Raw genomic sequence first — 6,000 nt, forward strand, 5'->3', positions numbered from 1 at the left:
CCCACATATCCTCCAACATTTATCATTTTCCTTTTTTTTTTTTGTTATATCAGCCAATCTGATATGTGTGAGTTGGTACCTCAGAGTTTTAATTTGTACTTCTTTAAATAGCAGTAATTTAGACCATTTATTTATATGACTACAGAAAGCTTAATTTCTTCATCAGAAAACTGCCTGTTCATATCTTTTGGCCATTTATCAATAGAACATTGTTATGTATTATTATAAAGTTGACTCAGTGTTTCATATATTTTAGAAATGAGGCCTGTATCAGAAACACTGGCTGTAAAATTGTTTCCCAGCTTTTTGTTTCCCCTTTAATCTTGGTTGCATTGGTTTTGTTTGTGCGAAAGTTTTTAATTTAATTTAATTGAAATTATCCTTTTTGCATTTCATACTGTTCTCTATCTCTTATTTGGTCATAAATTCTTCCCTTCACCATATATCTGGCAGGTAAACTATTCCTTGCTCTCCTAATTTGCTTATGTTATCACCTTTTATGTCTAAATCCCGTGCTCATTTTGACCCTATCTTGGTATACTGTGTGATATATTGGTCTATCTCTAGTTTCTTCCATACTATTTTCCAGTTTTCCCAGCAGCTTTTGTCAAACAGTGAATTATTAATCTGGAAGCTGGAATCCTTGCATCTATTAAATGATAGATTATTATAGTAATTGAATAGTGTGTCTTGTGTACCTAACCTATTTCCCTGATCCACCACTCCATTTCTTAGGCAGTACCAAAAAGTTTTGATTATTACTACTTTGTAATATAGTGTTAGATTTGGTATAGCTAGGCCATCTTCCTTTGCATTTTTTTCATTAATTCCCTTGATATTCTTGACCCTTAGTTATTCCACATGAATTTTGTTACTACTTTTTCTAGCTATTTAAAATATTTTTGGTAGTTTAATTGATATGCCACTGAATAAGTAAATTAATTTAGGCAGAATTTTAATTTTAATTTAATTTTTAATTTAATTTAATTTTAGTTTTAATATATTTAATGTATTAGCTCAGCCTGCCCATAAGCAATCAATATTTCCCTGTTTGTTTAGACCTGACTTTATTTGTGTGAGAAATGTTTTGTAATTGAGTTTATATGGTTCCTGGGTTTGTCTTGGAAAGTAGACTCTCAAATTCTTTTATATTTCCTATGGTTATTTTAAATGAAATTCCTCTATCACTTGCTGCTTAGCTTTATTGGTAATATATAGAAATGATGATGATTTATGTAGGTTTATTTTATATCCTGCAACTTTGCTAAATTTGTTAATTATTTTAAGTAGTTTTTAGTTGATTTTATAGGATTCTCTAAGTATACCAACATATCATTTGCAAAGAATGATAGCTTTGTTTTCTCATTGCCTGTTCTAATTCCTTCAATTTCTTTCCCCACCTCATTGCTAAAGCTAACATTTCTAGTATAATATTGAATAATAATAGTGATAATGGACATAGTTGTTTCACCCCTGATCACTCCCAATAGGGGAGTGCTTCTAGCTTATCTCCTTTACATATAATGCTTGCTGATGGCTTTAGACAGCTACTGTTTATCATTTTTAGGGAAAACTCCATTTATCCTTCTGCTCTCTAGTGTTTTTAGTAGAAGTGGGTACTGTATCTTGTCAAAAGCTTTTTTTGCATCTTTTGTGATATTCATATGATTTCTGTTAATTTTGTTGTTGATATGGCCAATTATGCTAATAGTTTTCCTAAGCTTGAACCAGCCCTGCATTTCCAGTATAAATTCCATCTGGTCATAGTGTATTATCCTTGTGATAAGTTGATGTAATGTCTTTGCTAATATTTTATTTAAAATTTTTGCCTCAATATTCATTTTGGAGATTGGTCTATAATTTTCTTTCTTTGCTTTGGCTCTTTCTTGTTTAGGTGTCAGCACTGTATTTGTGTCATAAAAAGAATGTGATAAGACATAGTCTTCACCTATTTTTCCAAATACTTTATTTAGTAGTGGAATTACTTGTTCTTCAAATGTTTGGTAAAATTCACTTGCAAATCCATATGGATCTTGAGGTTTTTTTTCTTAGAGAGATCATTGATGCCTTCTTTAATGTCTTTTTTTTTTTAAATAGGCTTATTTAAATGCTTTATTTGTTCTATTGTTAATCTGGGCAATTTATTTTTTGTATATTGTCATCCATTTCACTTACGTTGTCAGATTTATTGGCATATAATTGGGCTAAATAGCTCCTAATTTTTGCTTTAATTTCCTCTTCATTGGTGATGAATTCATCCTTTACATTTTCGATATGGCTAATATGGTTTTCTTCTATTTTTTACAATCAAATTAACCAAAGGTTTAACTATTTTATTGTTTTTTTTCCCACAAAAGCAGCTCTTCATTTTACTTATTAGTGTAATACTTTTGTTACTTTCAATTTTATTAATCTTGACTTTGATTTGCAGAATTTCTAATTTGGTATTTAATTAGGGATTTTTTTTTTCATTTTCTACCTATTTTAATTCCGTGCCCAATTCAAGGATCTCTTTTTCCTTATTTTGTTCATGAAATAATTTAGAGATATAAAATTTCCCCTAAGAACTGCTTTGGTTGAATCCCACAAGTTTTGGTATGTTTTCTCATTATTGTCATTCTCTTTGGTGAAATTATTGATTGCTTTTATGACTCTTTGTCTGATCCACTCATTCTTTAGGATTAGATTATTTGGTTTCCAATTAGTGTTTAGCCTGTTGTTCCATGGCTTTTTATTACACATAATTTGGACTTCCTTTTCATTTGGCCAATTTTACTTTTGAAGGCATTCTTCTCCTCATTGGATTTTTGGAGCTCTCTTGCCATTTGGGTTAGGCTATTTTTTAAGATGTGATTTTCTTCAGCATTTTTTTTTGGGTCTCCTTCAGCAAGCTGTTGACTTGTCTTTCATGATTTTCTTGTATCATTCTCATTTCTCTTCCCTTATTTTCCTCTACTTCTCTTACTTGCTTTTCAAAATCCTTTTTGAGCTCTTCCATGGCCTAGGACCAATTCATATTTTTTCTTGGAGGCTTTGGATGTTGGAGCTTTGACTTTGTTTTCTTCTTCTAATTGTTTTGATCTTATTTGTCTCCAAAGGAAGATTTTATGGTCTTACTTTTTTTTGCACAGTTTGCTCATGATCCTAGCCAATTACTTGAGTTTTAAACTCTTTGTTAAGGTAGGGGTCTGCTTCCAGTGTGGACAGCGTGCTGTCCCAAACTTCAGGGGTTTTGTGCAGCTGTTTTCAGAGATAGTTTTATGGACCTATAAATTTCCTGTTCTTCCAAGGTGGTATGACCAAAGGTGAAGTGTTTACTCTTTTCCTGGCCTGTGCTCTGGTCTATGAGTGACCACAAGCACTTTTTTCTGTCTTGGAACTGTGTGAATGACTCCTTCTCCACCGCCACCACAAGCTCCATCATGCCAGCACTCCTCCTTGCCCCATGATTGCCTCCTAGGACTGTGACTCAGATCCAAGCACAGGCAAAGCAAGAGAATCCTTCCTTAGCACCAGCAAAGAGATCTCTGCAATCTCTCTCTTATCAACCACTCGATTCCCCCTCACTTTGGGGGCTGAGAGCACTGGAATCAGACACTGCCCTGGGGCTGTGCTAGGAGTGGAGCTGGGACTGAGTTCCTCTCTCACCAAGGCTTGACAGACCCTTCCTACTGACCTTCTAAGTTGTCTGGCCATTGTGGGTTGAGGAGTCAAGAAACTGCCATAGCTCCCCTTGATTCAGTCTCCTGAGGCCTGCTCCAGGTTCTCTGAGGTCCATCTTTACCTGCATGGTCTGCATGGCCTGTGTGGCTAACACTAAACTGTGCTCCTCTCCCAGCCTTGTGCAGTAGACTTTTCCAACCAACCATGTCTTGGGCTGGAAATTTGTTTCATTTAGTCTTTTTATGGGTTCTGCTGCCCTAGAATTTTCTAAAATAGAGTTTAATCAACTTGGATTATCCTTGTCATCTCTTCACTCTGTTGGCCAGAGAATCAGACAGAATATTTATTAATTTAATAATTATTGTATTCAACAAGTATCTAATAAGTTGCTCCTATATGCTAGGCATTTGTGCTAGGTACCAGGGGTAGAAAGACCAAAATGTAACCATCCCTATCCTTAGGAAACTTCCATTCTATTGGAATTAAAATTTGAAAAAAAAAAGCAATCCCATAGGTTGAGATGTTTTTTTTGGTCTTATAAGTTCCGGAATTCTTTATAAAAATTCCTCTCTAAAAAGTGTTAGCTGTTTGAAGGCCCTATGTTGTTTTTCTAGTTTTCAAACTTAAAATGCCAGTTCCTAAAGCATATCTGTTTCTTTTTACTTTTCTTTTACCTGATCAGCTCTCAGTTTACTTATAGAACTACAAAACATAGATTTGACTTCCAAATTAGAGTTATGTTTTTCTGCCAGTAACCTTGTGAACCTTCCATAATGGCTCTCCATATTTATAAGTCTACAAGTTGTAAATGATCCTTGCATCCATCACACTGTAAAGTTTAATCAGGCTAGATTTGCAACCATGCTACACCTGTCGTTTATTGGTATAAATATATTCTTGAGTGGAAATTGACATAGAGATTTGTTGAAATTACATACAGTACCTGTTTTTAAACGTTGTATAACCATATTAAATGGCCCAGGTTCTCTTAGATATTTCTTTCCATATTGTAAGCATCTGGTGGACACCTGGCACAGTGCCTCGCAGTAGGTACTCCATAACTGTTTATTGTACCCAGAATGAATGATTGTTGACTCTTCTGAATAAATATATTATCTAATTTACTCACTCTGTTTCAATGTTAATAGATTTTTTTGCTTATCTCAGATCTCAAATGATTCTTTTTACCATTATGAATTTTCTACTACAAATTAAGAATTGATACATAAGTATGTCAGCCCTCCTTTTTTGTTGTTTTTAAATTGATGTCATTACAGTGCTAATGAATAGTGGGAGATTCTAAAAAGTGATCAATTAGCATAGCCCTGCCTGAGATGTCTTTTTCCAAAACACCAAACTCCCTATTCATAGTTAGTCCCCTGCCAGGATAATGCTGCTTGCATGAATTGTACTTATAAAATTATAAATATTTTACTTTGAATGATTGATTCCTGATGGATATTCAGTCAATAAATATTTAGTTTAGGACAAATAATGATATGGGGGGTGTTATATAGTAATCCAAGTAGTTCTATGAGGTGCACAATTGACTGCATTCCTCTGAATCTCTGATTCTTCAGGTATTTTATTCTCCCCAACTCCACTACTTAATCAAGAATGATTACCTCTGCTCCCAAAGCTTCTGGTCTGGTCCCTGTTGTTAACTTGTTTGGTGAGTGGCTTCCAGACAAACCTTCAGTTACCAAACAAAAATATGCCAGGTTACACATCCCCTGAACGATGTAAATCAGCTTATTCAGGAAGAGTAGACCAGTGTAGCATACTCTAAATAAATTCTGAGGCACCCTTGGGGCTTTTAGGTGATCCAAAAGTATCAAAGATAGACACAAAGAAACTTACTATGGCCTAACTTGAGGAAATATTAGGGATACTCTTGAAAATCTTTTCAAGATTAAAGAGTTGATGGGTGTCATGGAGAAAAGGGGACTTATTCTGTGCGGCTCCAAGTTGGAGAACTAGTATCAAAGGTGGAATTTACAGGGTAACTCATTTCAGCTCTATGTAATAAAGAATTATGTAAGTGTTAGAAGAGACTGAGAGTAGAATTGGATTACTTGTTTGAAATAGGGTCATCCTGTGAGTGTAGCTATTCCAGCAGAACCTGTATGAATATGAATTATTGGGGAGCCAGCATAGATGACTATTATCTGAAAGATAGCATAGTACAGAGGAAAATAGCATTTGGAGTCTGAGGCTTGAAACCCTGTTTCCTATATCCTATTTCTTTGACCTTGGTCAAATTAATTGAGTTCTCTGGGCCTTAGTTTACTTATATATAAAATGAAGATGTTAGAGAGGGAGGGATCTCAATGATCC

The sequence above is a fragment of the Phascolarctos cinereus genome, unplaced genomic scaffold (assembly GCF_003287225.1).
Source record: "Phascolarctos cinereus isolate Bilbo 61053 unplaced genomic scaffold, phaCin_HiC Scaffold_4;HRSCAF=312, whole genome shotgun sequence".
In the NCBI taxonomy this organism is placed as follows: domain Eukaryota; kingdom Metazoa; phylum Chordata; class Mammalia; order Diprotodontia; family Phascolarctidae; genus Phascolarctos; species Phascolarctos cinereus.